Source organism: Ixodes scapularis, unplaced genomic scaffold (assembly GCF_016920785.2).
Source record: "Ixodes scapularis isolate PalLabHiFi unplaced genomic scaffold, ASM1692078v2 PGA_scaffold3__209_contigs__length_174095766, whole genome shotgun sequence".
In the NCBI taxonomy this organism is placed as follows: Eukaryota; Metazoa; Arthropoda; class Arachnida; order Ixodida; family Ixodidae; genus Ixodes; species Ixodes scapularis.
In genome coordinates this window covers 76,299,340-76,324,780 of record NW_024609868.1, presented here as the reverse complement: position 1 = coordinate 76,324,780, position 25,441 = coordinate 76,299,340, and the positions used below count along the sequence as shown (strand labels likewise).

The 25,441-nt window shown below is 47.8% G+C and overlaps 1 protein-coding gene across 1 annotated transcript in view; it reads right to left on the bottom strand.

Annotated features, from left to right (window-relative positions):
• Window positions 1-25,441, bottom strand: part of LOC8028210 — a 72,867-nt gene that overhangs the window by 4,148 nt on the left and 43,278 nt on the right. The gene's annotated exons all lie outside the window — the stretch shown is intronic.

Sequence of the window (25,441 nt, the reverse complement as noted above, 5' to 3'; positions counted from 1 at the left end):
CCATCGAAGCATCCTGGTTGTAATCCTTACTTGTTCTTGCCAAGAGAAACAGATTCGGTGGTGCAAAACATGTTCAGCAGAAGGTGCCCGCTCAGCAGCAAGGCCACTACAATGGCAGCTGGAACTCTTCGCAAGGTATTCATATACTACGTTTGCAGGTGTGGCTCTTGAGCAGCTTCATTTTGCTGCCGGCGTGTTTACGTTCCCGAAGGCGGCTAGGCTACACTGTTAGCAAGTCCCGTGTATTTGGCGAGTATTTGGGGTGAAAAACACGCTATTTACACAAATTACCATAATTTTACACGATCAGTAACGGATAATTCGTTCAGAAATCATGCGAGGTTGTAAAAGACGTGTTTTGGTTCGGTCATACACGCATAACCGTGTAGCCGACCTCGATAACACGCATCGCACCCGGCGACGACCGCGGCATTGCCGGCTGTCGAAGCACCGGAATGCTTGGGGACACAGCTAGAAAGGACCGTCGAGACAAATGCCGCGGAAAGAAACATGTCTCGGAGACAAATATGCACCAAAAGCAATTGCGCCATGTCGCAGGACGTTGGCGTAACCCGCGCTTCTTACCGTGCTCGCCGCCATTTTCTGGTCGATGGCAATGCGGCTTCGCTCATGTCGCCTATGTTTGTATTTAAAAACGAGGTATTTAGCTTACTGGTCTTGATAATAGTTTCTTACACACCACAAATAAAGTCATGGGTCTAATTATTCGTTCCAAACAGTTAAAATGAATATAAAAAGCGTGTCCTCGATGTGAACACGTGACATTGCACTTGGTTTCGTTTTTGCTTCAACTGCAAGCGATCTGGCCACGGCGCAAGCGCAACGCCGATGCACGCTGGAAGCAAGAGCCGGTTGGCTTTCGTTGTTTTTGTTAGACCGGAGAAAATCTGGCAAGTATGGCAAGTACGCATGGCGCCGCTATTGTTTTAGTTTGACGGGACGCGAGAAGCTTCGCATAGAGCTTTGCAGTTTGCGAGCACATAGTGAAGACGTGACCGGAGAAGTGCCCCTGTGATGTTCCCGGAAGACGGAAAGTACCATTCGTAATCATCGTGTGTGCTTTGAAAGCGAAGGGAGTCACAGGGTCCACGATTGCGCAATCACAAGCCAAGGTTCACGACAGCGCGGCGTTGACTTCGGCGATCTCGTTCTGGTTTGGTGCAACAGGGCGATGCGAAAAAGAGCTGAAACGTTCGTCGTGTGTGGTGCGGTGTTTTGTACTCCGGGTCTGTTTGAACCGCGCTTTTAACACGGAGCGCAAATTGTTTGTTGCGGGGTGGAGGTTCAACGGGTACAGTCCCGTCGTCGTCAGCTGGTCCGGTCCAGCTGGTCCGGGAGGACGCAGCGAGCGGTTTTAAAAGTAAATCTTCCTTCGTTCCGTTTCAAACTGTGAAGATATCCCGACACAGACCGTGAGTAAGAAGCAGCGGGCGTTTTCAACAAAATTGCGTCGTTTTAATTGAATGATGGACTCCGGATTGTTGTCTTAAATCTGCCGTTTTTATGCTTCGTGTTGGACTGCGTTTGCACAGCGACGTACACCGCTCGAGTAGATGATTCGGTCCTGCAACGAGTTTGTTGCGCCAATCATGCGGCGTGAATAAATTAGGGCAAGGTTTCCTACCTGCCCACAGATGCATGTACTGAGACCATTTTTTACGTAGTGAACGTAGTGCTTTTTCTTTCTTTTGGGAAGAGGCGTTGGTGCATTTATTATGGTACAATCACTTGAGAGTTGAGAAATTGGAGAGCGAGCAAGCTTTCCCAACTTTGTCTCTTTCTCTCTTTTACTGCCCTGTTTCAGTTTCAGTAGGCATATCTACTAGCAGGTACAAACTGCTCTAAAGCAGTTAAAAAACGGGAAGCTTAGGACGGTGCGGACTCCGTGTTTCGCGCTTTTCCCAAGGTGACGGGGTAAATGCTTTTGTGAGGTATGCCGAATATGTAAGCGATTTTGTTATGCCCGTCGTTTGCGTCTCTCCAGCAAAACGAATAAAAGGATCTACTACAAAGGCGCAATCACAAGCCAAGATTTACGATAGCAGTGCGTTTGCTTCGGTGATCCCTGTAGCTGTATTTTATCCTGCTCTCTGCAACACCGTGTCATGACGAAGAGCTGGAACGGTAACGGTTTGTGCTGGCCTCCCGGTTGACAGAAACCCGCGTCGCCCGCATCGGCACCGAGTGCGCTTGGGCTGTCGATGCTCAAGCCTTTCATCCGCGGCTTGTCGCCAGCTCATCCTACTGCTCAACGGTGAGGAAGGGCGAGAGTACCCTCGGAAGTGAATGTAAATCCTCGTTCATTCAGTTATCCGGTGTCAAAGTGTGGAAGATGTCCAACGTGTACTGAGGGCGGGAACTGCGAGCGTTTTGCCTTGCTTTTATAACCGAAACCACACCAACGAGATAACTGCCTTACGTACTCCAAAATGACGGAAGCAATAAGTTTCAACAGGTCGAGTACGTCACCGGGGATGTAGGCGAGACGGCGCACAATGTTTAAACACTTGCAGTATCCACGAGTGGTACCAGGAAAGCGACGTCAACAGAGAAGGAGCTCGCGATTCAGCATAATGCAGTGCTACGGGCCCGTGTATCTTCAAAGTTCGGGGTGGTTTCAGTATGAAAAAGAAGACGCATCAGCGCCTCACACTAGTGTTTACGAATAACACCGGTCACAAACTCCCGAGCCCCACCGCTTCACTCGACACCGACACAACATACGACAACAAACTGCATCAAAACGCCCCTAAAGTGAAGGCGTCTGCTCCCGTACTGCAACTAGCGGAAGTGAAGTGTTGGGCGGATGTCCTTCACAAAAATATATAAAAAAATGCTTTGCGGACGGATCATTTTCATTTATTATTGTATACATAATGACAAAATCCCAATAATTTGTTTTCCTATCTGATTCAAGCTAGTCGGAATGCTCATAACACTGGTCAAGCAAGAAAATAACAAAAATTTGAACTTTTTCATGACCGGTTTAAGATTTATTGTTAACGTATCGTTATTTATTGCAACGGACTAACATTATAGATTTTGCCTCCATAATTCTTAAATGCAAACAGTTCTAACACACGGCTGTCCATTGCGCCGTGTTTTGTGTATTCTTCTATAAATCTGTAATGGTCAGCGACCAAAGAGCTCACCCGCACATGTCAAGCTTATATGCGCCGCGGGGAGAAATGAATACTGAGTAGGAAGTGTCGGGCGTAGTGTCGTTGTTGTGTTTGTGTACATGTCGGTGCTGTGTAGGATGTGGTACTGGTTTGCCTGCGTTGTATGTAGGGTTGTTCTCTAGTCGTGTTCGTTCGCAGTGTTAACAGACTCGTCTTTTTTGTAAATACAGGCTGCTAGAAATCTCGATAGGTGGCGCAAGTTACCGCCCGATTTTAAATAGTTTGCTCAAGTTATTTATCCATGTGAGTTCGGCATTCGTTTTTTTGTCCAGCGGCTCGTTGAAGCTACCGACGCCGCCGACCGCCGACGACGCACGTACAGTACGTACCTTTGCACGTAGGTACGTCCGCCGCTTGGAGACTTTACTGTGTATAAAAGACATCGAACGAGAACTAACGAGCCCTGTGTGCTTTCAAATCGGGTGAAAGGCGCGCGGCTCGCTGGGCTCGTCTCTCGCCTGTTCTCGGCCGCTGGCCGCCATGTTTCATAAGGAACACGCTCGAAACGTGTTTTGCTGAAGGCAGACACGGTGTAGCGTGTGAAGTTTACACAGCACCTCATGTGTAGACGAAAAACACAGATAGCTGCGTGTAAAACGAACACGTTTTGACGTGTCCGCTATGGGACAACGGTTTACACGTCTGGGCGTGTTATTTTTGCTAACAGTGTAGTTTTTAAAGCGCGGTTGTATGCAAACACGTGTAGTTGCCGGAGACGGAACCGGGGCACACACAATCAATCCAACCGACGTAAGAGATGCTCTAGTTCGCTGTATGCGTCACACAAACATAGCGCACCACCCATGCCTTTACAGTGGCCGTCCTTCTCTTGAAGATCACTGGAATGCCGTTGCTCATCATCACAAACCTATTGGATTGCCTGTTTGAAGGTTCGGGTAAACACTAGAAAATAATTCTCACAGATATTTCTGAAATGTTTAACCAGACGGGTGTAAAGTAACGAAGCCGGCGAAAGCGGAAAAATTGCCGGACGGTCATATAAATAGTTGGGCCCATTGTTTATTCGTAACTCCTGTCTCTTTTTGATTGACTGAGGCTTAATATTCCTGATAAATATGAGAAATTGGACGGGCTCTGTTATGCCTTACAAATATAAAAAGAAATCTTTCGTAATAACGATAATAATCCATAAAAAATAAATCGTAACTATTTTTTTTTAGATGGATTACTTGTTAACACGAGGATATACCTTTGCGTTTCCGCAACACCAGTACCGTTTCTACCGTGTTAGAACTTGGCCGTTTTGATCCTAATCCCCAATTCACTATTGCGGTATGTTCGCGAACCAGTTCTGGTATGGTGTAACAGAAACGCTACGCTTAAACTCTCCATTGGCTCTGTACCGGTAATTGAAAGGAAATCCATAAGAGTTTCGCTGTATTAAGAACCACACTACCGTGGGCGTATGGAGGGCCGAGCCCGGCCGAGAAATGGGTGAGGAATGATACAACTGGAGATGCCTGCGCGAAAGTATACGGAACCGTCAGGTAGGTTCGCTTTCGTTTTTAGTAGAACATCTCAATCGCTTGAGTTTGAATGCGTAACAAATGCCACACATCTTAAGATATCGTGATTGCATATTCTCGCGCCACAGAAAAGCGTTGTCAAGTTCTAACAACAGCGTGAGAAATTGCCCGAACAATTATTCGATATGTACACGTGTCGATTGCTTGCGGTTACCGACAGTTACCCTTGCGAACTTATTATTTAGGCTGTTCCATGGGATTGTATCACTACGTTAGTAAAATACAGAAGACGCGCTTGTTTTCTCATATACCGACAAAGCCAAGGATGGTGATAACATGTGGAACGCCATTGGATGCCAGAGCTGTTTTAGCAAAAGTACGGTAAGTGACTCCGAACACTCGAAAGTGAAAGTTCGTTTAAAACATTAAGCAAAAAAGAAGTAATCGCACTGATATACACAATAAAGACATATATAAATACTTACATTTAAAATGCTCCTCACACACTCTATAGTGATCGACGGACATGTCAGTCGATCATATAGAGTGTTTGGCGTGTGCACACGCCTGCCCGAATCGAAGCCAATGGCGAAATCAGCCAACGCCAAAAAAAATTGACCAACCGTCTTACTTGCGTATGGAACATCTAATACTTACGTCTGAAATAGAACCACGCAATTTACAAACAAAAACATTCGCGAGTACCATAGCGTGACGATTTCGGGTATTTGAACGGAAGGCACAAGAAGTTAATAAAGAGACGACTGTTCGAACGCTGATTGCTCACACGAAGAAGAGCAACCGGTGGGCGTCGATCTTCCTGCCTCCCTCACAAAACACATTCGAATAAAACGGATACATTTCTGGCTCGGTCGAGATTACAGTAACAAGAACGAAGATCAGTACTAAACTGAATTCATTCCGACGTCCGTCTGTACCACGTCCTTCATCTATAAGCCTCAGTGGTACACCGAGGCAGAAGTGGACCCAACCGTATCATCCCTGCTATAATTCGACACGCTATACCCTCAACACGCATATCAGAGGCGTCACAACTCCCCACTCGCTGGCTGTCTCCTTACCGGTTCATCGGCGCGACAAGCCCACCGCAGCGTCCTTTCGGGGTCTAACACTCCATCCGTCGCGAAAACCTTCAATGCTGCAAATGTGCGTCCGAGCAAGTCGCTGCTTTCCTTTCGATGCCTTCAAGGCAGCGCCATAACGGTGAGTGAGGACCGTGAGGGCGCCGCGATGAAGGTCTCCTCCGTGCTGCCCGGAGCCGACCGAGGGGTCATCCGGTTTCTAAAGGATCGTGCGCTGCCTTCACCCGTCGCCGCCGGAGGTGATAGCCACGCCGGACCCAGCACCGTCATGCTCCATTAGCCCAAGGCGCTCTTCGGGCGAGAGGCGTCGCCCGTGCGCCGCGGTACAGCCTTCCTCGCCTGACATAAGACCCGTCACTTCGTTTTCATCCCAAGTCTCGTAAAAAGCGCTTGTACCCCGGCTTTAGTAATAGCTCCAACTCGAAATAAGGGGAAGAATCGCAAAGCGTAAGCAGTCTCGTACACGTTACTCTAATAAGTAATCGATTACGGTTACCATTACTCTCGTTTACAAAAAGTATTCAAGTTGATTACTCGATCGCTTGAAAGGAAAAATAATAGACCGTTACTTGAAAAAAGTAACCGTCACCTTTTGATTTGAGGTTTTCAGAACGGCATATCTTTTTCTTCTTGGGTTGCCAAAGGCATGGTAGCGCTTTTTTGGACGAGGACAAAAGAAAGAAAGACAAGACAGACACGAGCGCTCGTCCTCGTTCAAAAAAGCGCTACCATGCCTTTGGCAACCCAAGACCAATACCAACTAGCCCAACATACAGCTTTGATAAGGCATATCTTTCTGCCGGTTTAAGAACGGATTTTTCATACTGTTCAATATTAATTTAGAATCATGGGATTACTCATCCAAGGCCCCACGTAGGAAGGTTGGGGAAACAAAGGGAGGCATTAGAAAGGAGAGGGGAAAATAGTAACGGTTCCAAGTGATTTTACTGCTTTCAAAAGTAATCAGATTATAGTACCGAATAAAGATAATCGAATGATTTACGAAATTACTCCAAAAGTAATCGAGTAGTTCGATTACATGTAATGGGTACCCGCACAAGCCTGGGCGTACGTAAAATGAGGAGCGAACGACGTCACGCGATGCGTTGAGCCGGGATTACACTGCTTATACATTATACAAAAGACAGTCCGCACACAGATTCGAACGCGAGTTACCACGAGATCCGCGCTTCGAATGCCGCGAGGCGTTCCAGGAGAAAATTTGGCGCCCGGCATTCGAAACACGGATACTGCCGTGACTGGTGTTTGCAGACTGAGGTATGAGGAGTGCGACCCGGGCTCACCGACAGCTAAGCCGGGGGTGGAAAGTAACCAGCATCTTATTACTGCTCCCAATTAGATTGCGACATTAGCCGATAAGAATACCGAACCACGATGCAAGGAGCGCCCTGAATTTCTTAAACTGTCAGTGACCATACCTCATTGGCTGCGGAAGTGTAATAGTTAAAATGCTGGGGACTCGCGACGCCCCGCCTTTCTTAAGCTCTCAGTGGTTATAGTTGTATTCAGGGTGCCCAAAAACAATTTACAGTTGTCGCTGTTTTTTTTGTTTGTTTTTTTTACCGCAAAACTAAATTACGTATCGCCGAGCGCAAATTCTCCGCCAAAACCTAGCGCTAGTCATCCGAACCAAAGTTTCACAACTAACCGTTACCTTATTCAAAAGCTATAACTTGAGTGATTTTCTAATAATTTCAATGGGAAGATGGCGGCCGACGAAGTTCTTGCCTACATAAAGCTAAATAACGCCAGTTACAAAACAAACAAAAAACAAAAAACAAAAAAAGGCGTGAGCGGGCAAAAGCAGGTTAAACTTTTTCCTTGGAAATAAAAAAAAAAAAAATCATTTATAATTTTTAGGCCGGGAATGAGCATTCGGCGGTGCGTAGTTTATCTTTGCGGTAGAAAGAAAGAAAAAACATTGTAAATTGTTTTTGGGACACGCTGTACACCTAATTAGCGCTTACCAACCAGGCAAAAAAAAGAAAAGAAAAACGTCACTGAGCTGTGGTTGCATGCGCAGCGTCTGGTATACCGTAGAAGAGAGCTACTGTTCGTGATCAGAACGCGTTTCACAGCCCAGTGGACAAATATGGCGGCGCACACAAAGCGATAATTCGAATGGTTCCTCGAGTAGTCAATATTTCGCGAAGGGGAAAAACTGCCCGACGAATTTGACGGAACTCGAAAGCCATATAAGATCATTATACCCCTTTCGCCTTAACGTGCACCGCCGAAAACGGGGTTCTTTGATCGACGGAGCACAAACTTCTTCCAAAACCGACGCGCCCCATCGCGGCGAAATAGCACGCAGTGCACTCTGGGAACTAGTTGGCCACTCAGTTTCGGTTTCGACTGAGCAGCTTCATCTCATGCTATCACGCCGCGACCGAACGCGCTGCTTGCGTTTTCGCTTATCTGACTTTTCACGAACGTACTTACAATACACTCATTCTCGAGCGATACAAAACGATGACCGGGGCACTTTCCTTGGTTCCCGAAACACCGGATAGTGTGCGTGCGTATGCGAACGTAGTAAGTCGTGGCTTAGTCACCTCACGAGTGCATCTTTGAGCTCGATGTCAGTAATCCCGTTTAGTACCAGTGAACTACAACTGAAATTTGTTCGTCTGGAGCCTTACACGCATTTTGTTTGCCAAACGTCCGCTTCTCGTTACTTCATTGGGCAAAAAGCAAGCCGCATCCTCACAGGGTATCAAAGTTGAGGCCAGCGTTTGCGCATGAACTTTTAAGGAAACGCAATAAATTCGACCTCACTACTGCACAAAAGTTACTATGATGTCTTCCTCGTGTCATCATATATCTCCCACTCGAATTTTATGCTGATAGAAGATTAACTTTTCGCAAACGCTGAGATCGGCTAGCTACGACGGAGGCCCTAACAAGTGTCCCCTACTCCTCGCTAAGCCTTTTTGGACGAGCTTTTACTGACGCCCGAGATCTGTGCCGGGAACGGTGTGTCTGAAATTATCTCGGCATACTCAGGCAGGAAGAAAGCAATCACATAACAAATATTATGGCCATTAGCAGCCGTCAAATGCGCTTTGAATTCGTTCGAGCACTTGTCTGGAGAATGTCGCACCGTGCGCCGGACGGGCATGCATGAATCCCAATGCGGTGCGCATAGGGGTTCATGCCCGTCTGACGCACTGCCGGCGAACGGTGCGACATTCTTCACACAAGTGCTCGAATTTTGCATTCTTAAAACGGCCTGTATGCGCGAATTCGCCTATGATTGCAGGATAACTTTATGCGCATACGCGATGTTCAATATTAGTGGAATGCAAGCGGGTGGGGACTTCACTTCGTGCAGTGCTGCGGGTCAGTACAGATAAGAGATAAGTGTGTTAAAATTGAGCTTTTCAATGGCACCTCCGAGTTTTACCTCGCATACTCAGGCACATTAAGAAAAACAGTAATTGCAAAAAGTAATATTTCGTCTATGGACGCACGAAGCAAACTTCCTGATCAACAACACTAATGTAAAGGCGCGAGCTCGATGTAGGCATACTTATTGGTTGCTACAGCTTGTTGATTCGTACACAAGCAAGATCCCCGAGCACCCGAGCTTCGCAGCGTCGAGAATCCCAGCACTGGCTCGTCCACATACCTCGATTGGAACGCTAACAGGAAGGCTCAATTACAAAAATACAACAAACATGTGTTAAGACAAGCTATACGTCTCGGGATTGTGCTAAAGCTTCGAGGTATGACCATTTAGGTTAGTTTAGAGACCACAAATGACGCTCTCGGGACCAGAAAATAATCTCTTGTCGACGTGTCGCTCGAAACCGAAACCATGCCACCCTCCTCCCTGGCCAACTAGTTCCCAGAGTGCAACGCGCGCCGTGTTGCATGCAGGGCTTTATGGAAGTAGTTACGGGAACAGTTGAAATGCAGGAGTGTGCGATACGTTCCGTAAAATTTAGAAACAGTTACCCTCAGTTCGATTGACTGTGCACTAAGCGTGATGACGACTTAAAAACAAAAGACAAGATGACAAAAAGCAAATATAATATATAATAATAATATAAAAAGAGAGAATATGAGCTCCGCGCTGCGAGAATAAATCGACTAATGGTCCCGTATAGGCGTCGCCCAGATCAAGACAAAGCGCCAATAAAAAAAACAAATAAAAAAAGGTTTGCGGACCGCACCAACAATATTGAATACGCCCACTGGCCGGGTATGTACGCAGCAAGCACCATTGCTCTTGGGCAACCTTAATTTTAAAGTGCAAACAGCTCCGCGCGCGCGCACGCTCGCGGTTCTTTGGTGCTTTTGAAAATTTTCTCATGCCGCTTCCGTCAGTGACGGGGACTTCACCGGAAGACCGCGGCGTACACGAAAACACACTGGCGGGCATCAGGCTTCTAGCGACTGGACTGGGCGTGTTGACATCGGTGAGAAAAAAGGAATACAAATAAGCAAAAGGCGTGCGTGGGTGGGGCGGGACTTTTAAGGGGCGCAGGTCGCGACTGGCCCTTCGGAAAGGGTCATAGCGTTTACGTGCGTCGGCAACCCGTCAGAAGCGACCACCCGGAGCCTACGTTTTCCTTTTTTTATTTTAATTTTATTTTTTCTTGACGCCACGAAAGATTGAAACGCTTTTTGAGTTGACGTGCGGGCTGGGCGTGAGATACAGGTTTGCGCCTGTCTGGAGGCCCTATTCATGCGTCTGGCGAACGATAGTTTCCCCTGTCCCGTTTAACGCAGCATTTTTCTTTTTCAGTTTTATTCTAGCTCTTTGTTGAGTATAGACCGCGCTATCCCAGTAGCGGCGGCGGCTACGCAGGTTCCATGCACGTGGTTGTATCGTATAGAGGCTCGATATGTAGGACTCTTTTATAGCGAGCGTTCGCTGGTGTAGACCTCTTCGGGCATGCGGCTGCTGCCGCGACGCTGAGTATTGTCTTTTGTGATACACTGGATCGGCCTCGTTGCGCTTGTTTGCATAGGGTGTACGCGCGAGTGATTTTAATTACGAAATCGACGGGCGGGAAGAAGGGGGGGGGGGGGGGTATAAACGCTCTGTCAGGCTGCCTAATAGCTGTGCCGGCATTGTCTCACAGGCCCGCGCCCCATAAGGAAGACGGAGGTCCAGAGTCGAATATAAATATATATAAAAAAGGAAGTGACAGAGTAAGATATAAACTACGAAAAAAGAAGCGCGTCGCTGGCGGATCGCTTGACACTCGCTGGTGCGTCGCCAGGGGCTGATCCCGAACACTTACTATTCAGTCGTCCTGGATAAGAAAAAAAAAAAACTACCAATGCGTTTATCGTTTTCTAAAGCGAATATGACAGAAGGCAGCGAGCTTTTCTTTTTCTTTAGCAGAAAATAAAAAAAAGAGGGGGGGGGGGGGGGGAAGTACATATATCCACGGAGCATCTCCGACACCATGCGGCCAACCCTGCGAGCTCTATATCTAGAAGGATCATCAAGGATGATAAATGTGGAACGGCCCTCGGGGTTATGAAGAGCCGAATAAGGGGAAGGAGAAAATGAAGTCACTTCTTGGAGATTCGTTTATAGTTCACGACGGAAAGGAGACATACCGGAACGCGGAACCGTCCCGGTATCTTTTCTCACCTCTGCAGAGCTAACGACTTGGCACCTCGGGCTATAGATCCCGCTTTATCGGGACCCGTCTACGGCAGATACACGTCCCTGGGGTGCCGGAGGTTCCTGGAGCACGATACCGCGAAAAGAACGCTTTCACTGCAAGCTATTCCTTTTTTTTTTTTTTTTTCAAGAAAGAGAACGCGCAGAATTGAACGTCTTATCTCTGGAAGGCGCGGACAACAAGGGACGCGTCTTCAAGAGGCAAAAACCCGAGGAGGTGTCGAAGCGAAAGCTCGACCTCGTTTTTTCACTTTGGCACTTCCAGACCGATGATCACCGTCCGGCGTCTGATGCCGAGGTTTGGGCCAAGACACTATCATCAACGCGGTTCCATCGCTGCCCATTTGCCGTTCTTGATTCGAGAGCAGACGGGTACACTTACACATTCCGCCAGAAGGAACGGGAAGCCGTCAGTCCTGAGATCGGCGACGGGGAAAGGTTAGGACACGAGGAAGGAAAAACAAAAGTGGACGAGATAACGATCCATCGAATTATAACAATCAAGGGTCCTTTGTATGATGAACTCCGCATCGTGTTCCTGGCAGCGGCAGTTAGCGAGCGACCGTGTTTGACGAGCGAGGCCTCAAAAGGAAACGTGAATCTAGTTGTTAACCAATTCAGGACGCACATAAATCACTGTGGCGTGAATTTTCCTACGGTATCGCGTCCGTGAGAACAAGTCGAGAGGACGAGCGGAGGCGATTCGATCGTTTCCTACTTTTTTTTTTTCTAAAATAAGTAAGCTTGTTATTTTTGTTTCTTACTGCCGTAACTTTGTCAGTGGGACGAAGCCGCTATTCGATATGGCTCCAATTATTCCTTCGCATATCTTAGTGTCCACGTTCTTTCCGGCAGTCTCATCCGCCCATTGAAAATGCCTCACACTCCAGCAACATGGGGAGTGTTCTTTGTGCGGAAGCAGAATGGCGTGCAGTGCCGTGGAGAGCGCCCTCGCGAACTCTACGCTTCGCAGGTTTACAAAGAGCTGCGTATAAGAGTAAAACGTCCTTCACTGCTTGCTCTTCCACCGCCGAGTTCCATGATTCCTCGCGTCCGTTCGCAAAGCGAAACTATGTGCGCAGCTGTGATTCGCTCTAGTGGAGCGGCACCTTGTGCTTTCATCTTTGTTTGAGAAGAGGAAAAATAACAGATAACCACATTGCCCGAGTTGATGCGTCTGATCTAATTGTGTCACGGTAATCTTGATCTCCTTTCTGTTTGCCGTGACCGTAGAATGAAACGAATTCCGACACATCCAAGGCTGTCGCCTTACTGAGCAATGATGAGGAAAGCGCTCGCTGCATAATGACGCAAGCGAACAATTCATATGCGTCTACCTTTGGCCTCCGGAAGGGTTCGCGAGCTAAGAGGCATCACCGTTCCACCCAAGTTGAAGACGAAACGACGCTGCGTTTCTCGTGTAAGTAAACCCTAGGTATGGGATGCGGGCGGCATACATGATATGCTATATTACGTACATGAGAGTAACTGTTTAGTGTCTTAAAACAAGGTGCGTCTTCTCGATGTTAAAGAAAACCGCGGACAAAAACTGCCACGGAATTCACCATGAAAGGAGCAGTGAGAATGACTGAACGGTGTATACTGTATAAAAAAGATAAATATTTGGCCAGTTCAATATTTATAAAGACACATTCAGGAAGCAACATCTGGAGAAAGAAGAGCCGTAACAACGCTTTCGTGAGATGTTCAACGAGCTCGTTTAATAAATAAAGCGTTGCAGTATATATGTCAATCTTGTTGTCTCCTAGCTACACTTACAACCGCCTGCAATACTTTTAGTAGAATTTATGTCGAAACAGTAGTTGTTTCTGTTTGTCCCTATTTAGCAAGCGCCGTTTTAAACGACCTGCAACAAAAATTTGGAGGTCTAAAGCCTCTCTTCTGCGTTTGTTTTCAGGCACCAACACCTGACAGGACCCAGGAAGGTCTTGAAATCGACCAAGATCCTGCTATTATATTTTGCACGATAAAAAAAAAAAAGCAAGTCACTTGCTTAAACACTGTTCTATATCAAAATCAACAACTGGTTTCTACAGTATGAAATGAAATGCCGCTTCTTTTGTCAACAGGCGAAGTCCACGAGAATGCGTTTTGACCGGAATTCGTTAAGCCGGGGTCCACACTGATCCTACATCCTACAAAAGACAGCCTGCAAACACGAGTCACCACAATATCCGTGGTTCAAATGCCGCGTGCCAAGTTTCCTCTTTGAGCTCATTGCCATGCTGCATTCGAAGCACGGATCTCTCGGTGACTCACGCTCGAATCTGCATGCAGACTGTCTTTTGTATGATGTATAAGCAGTGTGACCCCGACTTTGAACTTCTCACCCAAAGACAGAAGAACGGCAGCGCGATCCCGTGCTCCCACAGGGACAACGAAATCAGAACCGTTCACGAAAAGAAATCAAAACAAAAACAAGGCACTTAGATTAGCAATGTCTTCAAGTGCACTACACGCTCCTCGCCTTAAAGGGGCCCTGCAATGACTTTTTTACTGGTTTTCGATTTGCGCTGAACCTGAGCGCACTGAACGTAGCAACTTGATCAAACTTTTCTCAAATTTCGCTTTATCTTAAAAGTTATAGGCGAATTATAACTACAAAAACAAGCAAAAAATAACCTCTTTCATGACGTCGTAGGTTTTGGCTTGAGTGGCCGTGAACTAGAGGAGGGGTAGTGAGCTCATCGAGCGCTCACGGCTGCCGCACTCCGTGTCGACGGCTCGAGAGGGCGCCACCAAAGCATGTGTTGGATACGCCCTATGAAGCAGGCGGCCCGGGCGGCTCGCATTGGATTTGCTGCGCGATTAAAGACTATTTCGGCATAACACTTTATTGGCCACAAACGACAGCAAACACGGGGTAAAGATCAGTTCAGAACGGGTTCAACTTCGCGCTGCCATGCGGCCAAATGGTCAAATCGCCAGCAGGGCCCGCGCCGAGAGCCTTCGGAACGCTCGGAACCGGCCGGATCCTCGAGCCGGTATACGACCGCAGCGCCGCCGCGTACATCCGGGACCTTTCTACGCTCGCGGTTCGTCGTAGCCTCATCCCACTAGCCCTTTCTAGTATGCGCCGTTTTTTCCGCAGCTTGGTGGTGAGTATGTCGACGGGTCCTTTCTTGTTTCCGTGCTGTATAAACTGCATTTGTTTCTTTTCTGATCTAAAATACTGAACAAAAACTACTGTCATACATATTTGAAACGGCTCGCGACACTTCTATTTTGTATCTCGACTAAAAAAAAAAAAAAAAAACTTTTAGTGGCTCTGACCAGTAGTAAGGCCAGGACCAAAAACGTCACATATCGCGCGCTTTCGGCAACGCGGGTCGCCCTCGTAGGTGGAGGTGGTTTCCGCGTCGTCCGGTTAAAATATGACGCACTGATATTTAGTTACTCTCTCCGTGCCCGCTGGCTTGCCCGAACCGCAAGAGATGTGGAAACCGCAAAAAAGGTAGATGCTTAAATATGGTTGCAGGGCCCCTTTAATGAGAGTTCAGTCAGTTTCTTTTCAACTTCCAGAAGTTCCTTTCGATCTACAAGTGTTGTCCCCGAAAATGTACAACACCAACGCCGACGTTACTGTGATGTAATCCATCTATAATAACCCTAAAACGTAAAAAAAAGGACAGGATAACGAAGTTTCTAACACAGCTTGAAATAAACTAAAGTTCAAGCTGTGTTAAAGACTTTGCTGCTCTGTCCGTTTTTTTATTTTTTTATTGTTCCTACATCTCAGGGTTACTATGGATGTCATTCACCAGCTCGCCGGCGTTTTTTTACCTTTTTGTCACTGTGATGTCAGCCACGTCGGAGGGCGGTGAATGGGTGATTGGGGTCGAACCCGTTTGATCTTGACGTTTCGTCTAAGACGAAGCCTCCGGCACGATCCCGAGGAGGTAGTTCTTGGACGATCCAGCTTAGCCTTGCTACAGTTCGCCACGTAAGACCGCTACCCTATTCTTAGCGGGCCTGGCTGAGTGAGTTCGCTTTTCTTCGTTGAGGTTTCGGGTGGCGGACGTCGCCGCTGTTATACTGACACCAATTCCTGGTTGCGTGCGCGGGCCAGATTGCCAGCGCCGCGTCGCTTCATGTATATTTTTTTTTCTCTATTCGCTCAGGGAGATAAGCGCTTGGAGAGACCGCTCCGGGGCACAACATTTGGATGATGGGAAAGGACTGCGGGGGTAATTATGCACACCGCTCGCTGGGGTTTCGACAACGACGAACGACCGTGGCGCAGAGATCTAGATAGTGAGTGAAGGTGGTTGATGGGGTGGACTGAACGACTGACCCAAGGAACGGCCCGGCTGACCTTCGCCCCAGCTTGCGGTTTAAAAGCGCGAAGACAATGTGTTAGGAACGAGAGGAGGTGCCATCGGACTGACGGTGATGATGATTAAACAGATTACAGCGCGCATAGTTATTTGGCAAGCTCCAAGGATGATACTAGCACCGTGGACGTGTGCGATCTAGATGAAGAGTGACGGATTGAATTCTAAACAATGGCGTGGGAGGGACACCCGGTTGCTGTGACTGATGGGATACAACGCCCTGGTGAACGAAAATAAGCAATCGTGTAAAGATATAAAGAGAGAACAGGCAACGGTCGGCGAAGGCGAGAAGCTATACGCGGATCCGCTCGTCCATCCTGGCAAAGAACATTTGGAGTATAGGATTACAGTCCGTAAGGTCAGGTTCTCTTAAAGTTTCAGCTTGGCTAGACAACTTATTCCTGTTGGTCACGTGTTATCAGTTTGGCCTAGGGAGTCCCATCTAGGTTGAGGAAGCATTAAGTTACCTGCGTAAGGGGATTGCCCTAATGCAGCTCGCTATAATTTTGAAGGTAACATACTATGTAGACTGCCGTAAAATTTCAATTCTCAGTTTTATGTCAGCTGCTGGAAACTAGCATAACCTGAGGCTAATGAGATGTGGTATTAACGCTACTTACATCAACAGTCGTGGGATGTCCTATAGACGATTGCAAGCAGGGCATCTGACCGTCGCCCTGCCTCTGCTCGTGCGGGCAAGCGCGTGTAATTACAAGCTTGCCAAAGCTACGCTCACACACACGATGCACATCCTTGCACGCATGGGGCACCAGTGAGGCGTCGTGCTTGAAATTGTTTATATTAACCGGGAGCGGGGATCGGTGGCTGCGTCATGGCAGCGCAGCGCCGAGCACGTGGAGCGAAAGCTTGAGCTACAGAACTCAGGGATCTTGGGGTTAATCCATTGCGCGTTTCAATTCGGTTCGAAACCACTGGCATGCCGTTGTAAACTACTACTGAATGATGCGCGTTCAGGAAGTTCCTTTCGAGTAGTCAAACTGCGCTGGATACATTTCTCACCTACGACGTGGACCGGTGCCGCTAAACTACGACAGACCAACCTCGCGCTGTATGAACAGATATGACACCAAATCTTCTTTGCTTTTTCCCTACCCATTTTGGTCAGGCATAGGACAGGTGCGCGTTGGTATGATCCCGGTGTGATGTACAGTGGAGACCCGAGGTTAGCAGACGCAGCACTGGCTTAATTTCTACTCGACAACGTTGAATGAGTATAGCCATACCTTTAAAGCAGACATACCTCCCGCTGAATGAAGGATTGCAACGCCTAGAAAAACACACCCACTTGCGTCGAATTGCGTCCAAATCTGGATTTTGTCGAAGGAAAGCCGTGTGGCCCTGTTTTACAATCACATAAGTGAACTAACATAATGTGTTTGTCCTGCTCGATGCCACGCATGAACAAAGGTAAACGAGTTAAGTATATATTACAGCAAATAAAGAGTGATAAACGCTGGAGAAGAGCATCACCTCCAGGGTACATTTTTAATCTCGCGTTATGACGGAAAACGACAAAAGCTATCCCGTAAACACGGACGGAAGCATGCTGTTCACAAACGATTTACAGGCAGCACGATGCGGTATACAACTGTCCTCTTGGAAGTAATTTAACGCAGGAGTCTCCAGGAGCACGTAGTAACCTTCGACGTCTAGACGCCGTGGAAACCGGATCTTCCCGTTGCAGGGACTGCGTGGGTTTACACGATGATGCACGGAAACACAAAACGAACCTGACTTCTTTGAACTCGCGGCCAGGTCTTTTCCTCTGGCACTTTTTTCTATATACGCCCGAGAGCACCTTCCTGGCAAAGTTTGTCTCCAACGCGGACGACTCTATAATCCTCCAAGTTAATGCTACGACCAGTTTTTTTTTTTTTTTTATCCACTTATAATTTATTTTATTTTTTTCACACGACAATTTCGGCTCCTGTTCTTTTTTTTTTTTTCTTCGCAGTGTCGTGTATCTGGGAGACTGTGTCGCTTCCAAAAACAGTATCCCAAGCTTCGACGCAGAAAAAGAACCAAAGCCTGCCGAGACAGAGATAGGATCCAGTTACGCCGTTGCGGACAAACGCCAGGACCGTGTTACTTTTTTTTCTATCTCAGAAGTTTGGGACCAACCGTTCTCACTGCACCGCAGAGACCGCCGGGCGATGCATATCTCCGTGACAAATAGCCGCGCGATGCCGACACGGGGAATTTGGTCTCAGCGGAGGCAAAATGTTCGCCTCCCTTTAGCCTCCCCCGAGAAAAGGAGCAACTGCAATCAGATAGGTATCTGGGAGTAATTTGGCGCTGGGTCCGTTTAATTTAGAGGGCCCTCACTAGGGAGAGGTGCGAGCAGAAGGTGATACGTAAGGCGAGCTGACGCCCAGTTCGCCCACTTGGCCGGCCGGTCCAAGACGGATGGGTTGTGGTGCATGCGGTCGAGGAAGCCGAGCAAGAGAAACGGAACGGCGGCAGAGATCGCACTCTGTTCTTCTGGAGCATGGCCCAAGTGCTATAAGTTCCTAAAAAGATGAAATGATAACGGCAAAAAACACGAGTCACTAAATAAGCTACGCTTTAGTAGAGTGGCGACATTTCGGCCGCGATGGTTGGATGGATGGAAAATAACGGCTATATCCTTATACCGGGCTGTAGCTTGCGCCACCTAGCCTAAAAACAAACGAAAACCCAAATTCCTCCCCCTCCTTCCCCTCGGTCCCAAGCCAATGCATTTGGTGCCTAAATTCCTTCATAACGGTTATCTAAAAATGTATCTAAATTAAAAAAAAAAAACGGTTTTTGTTTATTTCGGAATTTTAGAACTGCATGCGAGAGAGTCAGTATGCAACTGTCGCTTGACACCGCACGTCTAGAGGGTCGTATATTCGAAAATAGTAACAATCGCCACTTTGCGCCCGCTCTGCACAAAGCACCAGAATAGCCTGCGCACACAAGAACATCAATTAGTTGCGTGGCTCTTCCAAAAGCGACGGTGGCTCTCCGCCGAGCTGCAAAATGCGCTTGCGTTTCTTTTTTTTGTTTGTTTGTGTGTGTGTTTTGCGGAATGAACGGTGGAAGGGACTGGTGGCCGCGTGTGTGTTAGCGCGCCGCATCTCGGAGCACGAGCAAGCGAAAGCTCGCGCTGGAGAATACAGGGATCGTGGCCTCAATCCCCACCCTCGTACCGGCGCGCGGTCGTGTATCCATTTGCTGTATTACCCAAGCTTCAAGGAGAAAAAGAAATTGGGTTGTGTGTGTGTTTATACAGCCTAGAACTTGGTCTGCCTCACAGGGGCGACGAGTCTCCCAGCTGTAGATGAGCAATTTAGCCAGTGCAGTACAACCGCTAGCCTGGGGTCTTTAACGTGCGCCACGCAGTACTGGTACACGACCGCACGCCGGTACGATGCTCATCCAGATCGAAACGGGTAGGGGTGGGGATTGAACTTGATTGAACCCAGGATCCCTGGGTCCTGCAGCGCGAGCTTTCGCTCCACGTGCTCCGAGCTGGTGTGCGCTATAGTTGGTTGCAAGCTAAGAAAAAACCGGAAATGCCTCTCAGAGGAAAATGTAATCCTACGCCGAGAAACGCCAGCCAATCGTTTTCATGAAGTCACGATTCCGTGGACCAATCGCGATCCTTTTGAAAAAAAAAAAAAAAAAGTTCAACATGGCTGCTGGCCTTAGCAACGCGACGCTAGTTTCTCGTGACAATTATTCTGCTTTTTTGCACCGAGTTTTACGTGCCCGAGGTTACGCCACGAAATCGTAATGGTATCGGCTTACGTTTGCAGCACTTTTTGCGCAAAAACGTGAGAATCCAGCGACGCTATCGCCAACAAAAATTTCGAAGCGGGCGCGAGGCTTAGCACTGCTGAGAGGTATGTTAGACGGTATGTTAGACAGTATCTTGGACAGAAAATGAATTGGGAAGACGGTACATTGGACATGACTTTCTTTCTTTCTTTACTAAACAGCTATTTCGTTGACAAAAACGTATTCTAACTTATTTAAATGTCCTGAATGAATTAAATAAATATTGTAGTAGTTTAAGACACGTTTCCTGGAGGAAGAAAAAGCAACGTTGCTAGCGAACTACTTTCTCGACGGCGGAGGCACTTCAGATGGGCGCAATGCGCTTGTGGGTGGAGCTAAAAGATTGTTCTTAGGTTGCATCCGACTACAGCCCACTCGGCCACCGATCCCCCCCCCCCCCCCCCCCCCCCCCCCCCCCCAAGCTTCAAGGAGAATGCAGGGATTGGTGTTCCAGGCGCCACACGCGCACGCCTTCCCCGTATAAAAGGTTCGAAGTAAATAACCAACATGAAGCGTTGACGAACGCGCGTGCAAGATGGCATTTGTTTTAGGTATTTGCTTTAGAAAAATTACTAATGCTGACGCCAGCATGTGCGGCGCGTGGAACACCAATCCCTGCATTCCCTTTGATACTAGGGTAATATAGCAATAGGTCTATTGGCGGCGAGATATTTTGGTGGCGCCCTCCTATGGTTACCTCTCGCGACATCATTACTTCGCGAACAACACGTTCGATGGTGTTTCTAATTATAATGGTGGAAGCTTCAAATAATTGCTCTCTCAAAGCAACGCTTCAAACACCACCAAAATTTAAATTCTTACATCAATCTTATTTCTGTCGATGAGAAATCTTTTGCTGACGTCATCGTCAGCACTCGGTCAATCGTGGCAGGCCGACCATAGCGACGCCATCGATCACTCGCGTCGCCAATACTGCGCGATGCACGTTAAAGATCCCGGGCTAGCAGTGGTAGGGCACTGGCTAAATGTCTCATCTGCAGCGGATGCCCAATGAGGCTGACTAACCTCCTGCTGTTTAAACAAACGCACAACACAATTTCTCTTACCCTCTACTTCAAGAAATCGAATGATGATGTCGCAATTCGACGACGACTCTCCGTCGAGTTGCGTATCGCGTGTTTTCTCCGGATGGACGCGTACACGTGCGGTTCAGGATCGGACACAATTTGTGCTTCACAAGGCAGAAACGGTTCCCACGCTTTTTCAAAATGCAGACGTCTTTTTTTTTTTTTTTTTTCCCTGCAGAAATAGAACGCTGCTGGCGTAGCCCGGTGAACTCGCGACGGCGATCGCTTCCGTTATAGATTGGCGTATATTTCTCGCCCGTGTTAAAATGAGCAGAGAGAAAGGGTCCTATAGTGTGGCCTAATTCGCGAGTGGTTAAAGATTCAGTTTATCTTGGGGTGTCCCCGAGGGCATTCCGGTCGCTTAGCGGAGGGCTACCTCTCGCTATGGCCCCTTTAGATATCCGTACTACGGTGGAATCGTATTCCACACCGTTTCGTGAGAATACTTTTTTTTCTCTCGAAGTATTGGGTAACGGAGAATTATAGTTTCTCTTCAGAGCAGTTGGGGATGGTTTCGCTTATTTAGAAGTGAGAGTGCACTCTATATATGGCGACACCTTGTGGCTTTCCAGCAAGCGGTGTCGCACACGATACGAACGAAGGGAGAGTGTCGTGGGATACGGATACAAAAGAAGCTTTTTCGTACGCTTGGCCGAAACTCGTTAACCTTAAAATTGACGTAGTTCCGACCCGAAGTCAAGGTCTGTTCAAACAGGCGCTCAACGGACTCTTGCAAACTGAACACTTGTTAAAAACTGAAACCATCCTACGGATCATTTCGGCCCTATCTCATTCGTAAACTCAAATTCCCCGAGTGGCACGCCAATTTATACAATTGCTATGCGCACGTTGTACGCCTCTTAAAGGCCGACCTACAAAATCATTTTCCGCAAAATAGAAAAATCTTCCTCGCCACCCTTCCCATTTCCCCCTCTCTCGCAGTTATCTTGACGGCGGGAGAACCCCTTTTGTAGTTGCATCTCGGGGTTGAATAAGTCGGGATAAGCTCCGGCATATCCAACCGGAAGATGCAGCAACATAGGAAGTCCCCCCGCCGTCAAGCTAGCAGTGGGAGAGGGGGAAACGGGAAGGGTGGCGAGGAGGATATTCTGCCTCGCGGAAAACCTTTTACTGCTCCTTTAGTCACGCATAAGGCCTCCACGAGAGACGTTTGAAATACAGCTCCTGGGCGCCGCCATCTCGCTGCATGTGTTAGTCGATCGTCTGATAGCCAAGCCTCATTGACCTCACAAGTGATGGCGTCCCAACATGGCACTATATGCTCCAAACATTATGTTACTACAGGGCCGTTGTTATGGACAAAAGCATGTGGGCTCGACGTTAGGTTAGAATTTGTGTGATAAAACATTGAATACATTTTTGTAAGCATTGTGTCTTCTGAATATCAAATCATACGAAGACCTTTTCTATCGTCTCAGTGACATATATAGCGATGATAAAAGTCCGTATTACGGTTTTGCCTTGCTATCAGACGGCACGATAGCCTTGAGAGGCCAGTTTGGTCCAGTAGTCCTTCCCGACGTAGCACGCGACTGCGTTGAATGAAGTAGCTGAAGATAGACAAACCTTCTATTCTCGGGGTCAACTTTCTGTGTGATTTCTGAAGCGAAGAGTGCCCGTACACAGCATTGATCGACGCTCGAGGTGCGCGAGCGCGCGAACCCGGCCCGTATAGAGGCTTCCACAATATTTGGGAAGACTGAAGACACTGGGAAGCCGAATCACGTGGCTGAACTTCATGGAGCGAATTAGGCGACGAATAACTGACGAACTTCGCCCGACGGCAGGCTCGCTTTGTGCGCGACGTAGCAGCCACTGCGATGATGCAACGCGCAGAATAAAAGCTGCCGGGCGAAAATTCGTCGATTTTTCGCAGCATATACATTTCATGGAGTCCAGCCTTAATTATGACAAGTTACAACAACCGACGAGAAGTGTACATTCACGTCGAAGTACAGGCCAGCACGCCTCTTAAGATTTTATGACGGCACAGAAGTCGCTTGAGTGCACGTTTGTGTGATCAAACGAACTGTCCGTAACTGATATAAACCCACCTGATGTTTTCAGCCAGTTATTTCGCGATCATAATATCTTACTGAAATCGAAATCAGCAGGTTTTTTTGTTTTTTTTTTCCTCACTGTGATGGTTCAAGCAGGTACAAAACGACCCCCATATTACGAGCCCGCAAACAAAATCTAGGGTCTCGAGCCGCTCATGTTAGAGTGAAAATAACGGCTCCTTCATTACAATGCACATCATGTACTAAAAGATGGTTATCTCGCCGTATTTTTAGCAGATTTCCGTACGTGCGATGATTTTTGTCGGACGGTATCCCGTATCGCAAGCAAATACAATTCGTTTTTATAAACCTGACGAGTTTCCTCAGGCCCGGCTTGTTCCCAATAACTACAGGATCAAAATCGTATTATTATTCAAACAATTTAAACTGTTGCAGACGACATGCTTCAGTCATTCCCCGTATGCGCTCGTAGCAGCCAGGCACTCGAAATATTTCCACAGCGAACTCTTAAAAAACCGACTTGCAAAATAATTTTCCGCATGCTATGAAAATCTTCTGCAGGCATCTCGATGGCGTCTCGAGGACCGGAAGTTGTCATCGCAAATGTTTCAGAAACATTCGTTTCTCGGCAAACTCCTGCCGCGGTAAGTGCGAGATGTGCGAGATCTAGGCTTCATATATGTATATATATACGTTATTTTTAGACATATAAATCCCCCGTCTGATTTTTGACCGATCGTTCTTTCGGATTGAAAGCCAGTCCCATGCATTCGCCCATAGCGACACCCACAGCAACGGTTTGTTTGGAGCAGCAGTGACGTCACACTTACGGGGTCAATTGCTAAGGCGCGCCCGCTGTTGCCAGACTAGCACCCAAACAAAGAATGTTCCATCCACACTGGTCAGACCAGCTTTCGAAGCGTGGCCTCTTGCAAATGGCTGTATGTATACGGCCAGTCAACACCGACGAGAAAGGCGCTGGACATATCGGCGAGTAGCCCACCGGGTTCCGAGCAACCGAACGAAGGCACAAGCTGTCATCTGTCAATGGGTATTTGCGCCTCTGCGTTCACGAAAACAAACACCAAAAACACGTTGCTCGGGAAGAGGGAAAGCGATAAGACTGAGCCTCACGCACCTCCATTCGATACGCCCGGCGTGTTCCCTATTCGCTCGCCGCGTACCAGTCTTCTAGGCAAAGAAATCGGCCCGGTCAATGGTCAGGATGCCGACCACGTACACAATCCACGGCGACCCATCAAGGACGCGTGCACGGTTATGGACCCCTTTCGAATGCTAAATACGTGCAAGGAGCTAACTCTAGTCCCAGGAACCGAGCCACGAGGCGGCAAGCGTGCGTTCCGATATCGGAATCACTGGCTCTACTTATAGTCGCCACTCCGCGTACCAGCGGGACATTGCAGGCGTTTGTTTTGGGCGTGTTCCCGTGCAGTGATTAGTTTGATTCGCAAGTTACCTTCGTTTTTTAAATAGCGTATAGGAAAGTCATTAGCCGCGCGCCGAAACGTGAAGTTGGAAAAGATGATTGTGTCCTCGTACAGGAATGGGTATACGCTCTATCTCACAAGCTGTCCAAGTGTCACAAAGTATAGCCGGTGAACTAGCTCAGTGTTACGAAGGGCACGAACTTTGCAGCGAATAGCTGGAATTTGCAAAGCGAAGGTTACGGGCGTGAGGTCACAGCCCTGGAAGCTTGGAAGGTGCTTCTTGCACCTTGTAGTTCGTGCCCCGCATGAAAACCGTTCTAAGGGCCACGCCCCCAACATTGCTCGAGATGATAAACGCGAGAGATTGCTTGGTATTTACTAAATAATGTTAGTTTCCCCTAGCCGTGTGAGCACGAGAGAATTTTCCTTCGGCTTATAAAATAATAAGCGCAGAAACAAAATCACCGGGGGACTCCATGGAATTTGACAGCCCACGTTAACGATTGCACGAACGTTCGTGTGGCTGTAGTTTGCGTCTAAGCCAAGTGTTTTCAGCAGTACATTCTCTATAAGTGCAGACACTTTGTTACGTGGCCTCTAGAGGAATAGCAAGCTGCCCGGCATGCAAAAAAAGACTCGTAATTCGGACAAACACGCATGTTCGCCTTTGTTGCAAGGCAAACAGCGTTGTAGTGCTACGTGGGAATGAAATCGGCAAGAGGCGAGGTTTTGAAACCTCTCGGAGTGACTTTGGGGTGTGTACTCTGGGTATTGCAGTAGGACGAACACTTGGGCGAGTTGCCTTTGCATATTGAAGAATTAAAAACAGCGTGAACAAGACGAAGGACACAAGAGGGAACAGCGCTCTGTCCGTCTACGTCTCCTCTAGTCCTTCGTCTTGTTCGCGCTGTTTTTAATATTTCAATGTGTATACTCTGTCTCGCGTTAATATGAACTGCAGCAGAAACTTTAAGCGCGAACTGACACCTTTTATTGTGAATACCCGTTCTGCACGCAGTACCTACGTTCGTGCTGCTGAGTAACGTTTAAAAAAAAATCGCGTTTATATAATTTGCTGCACAGCACGCTGGAGGTCATAGCCTTCGCAGTTTGAATTGTTACTATTCCTTCAAAGTATTTGCAACGCGTGAAAGCTACTAGGGCTGGAGTTAAGGAGTAGACGACTTTCTGAATTCTACGTTCGTGGTCACGCGAATGAAAG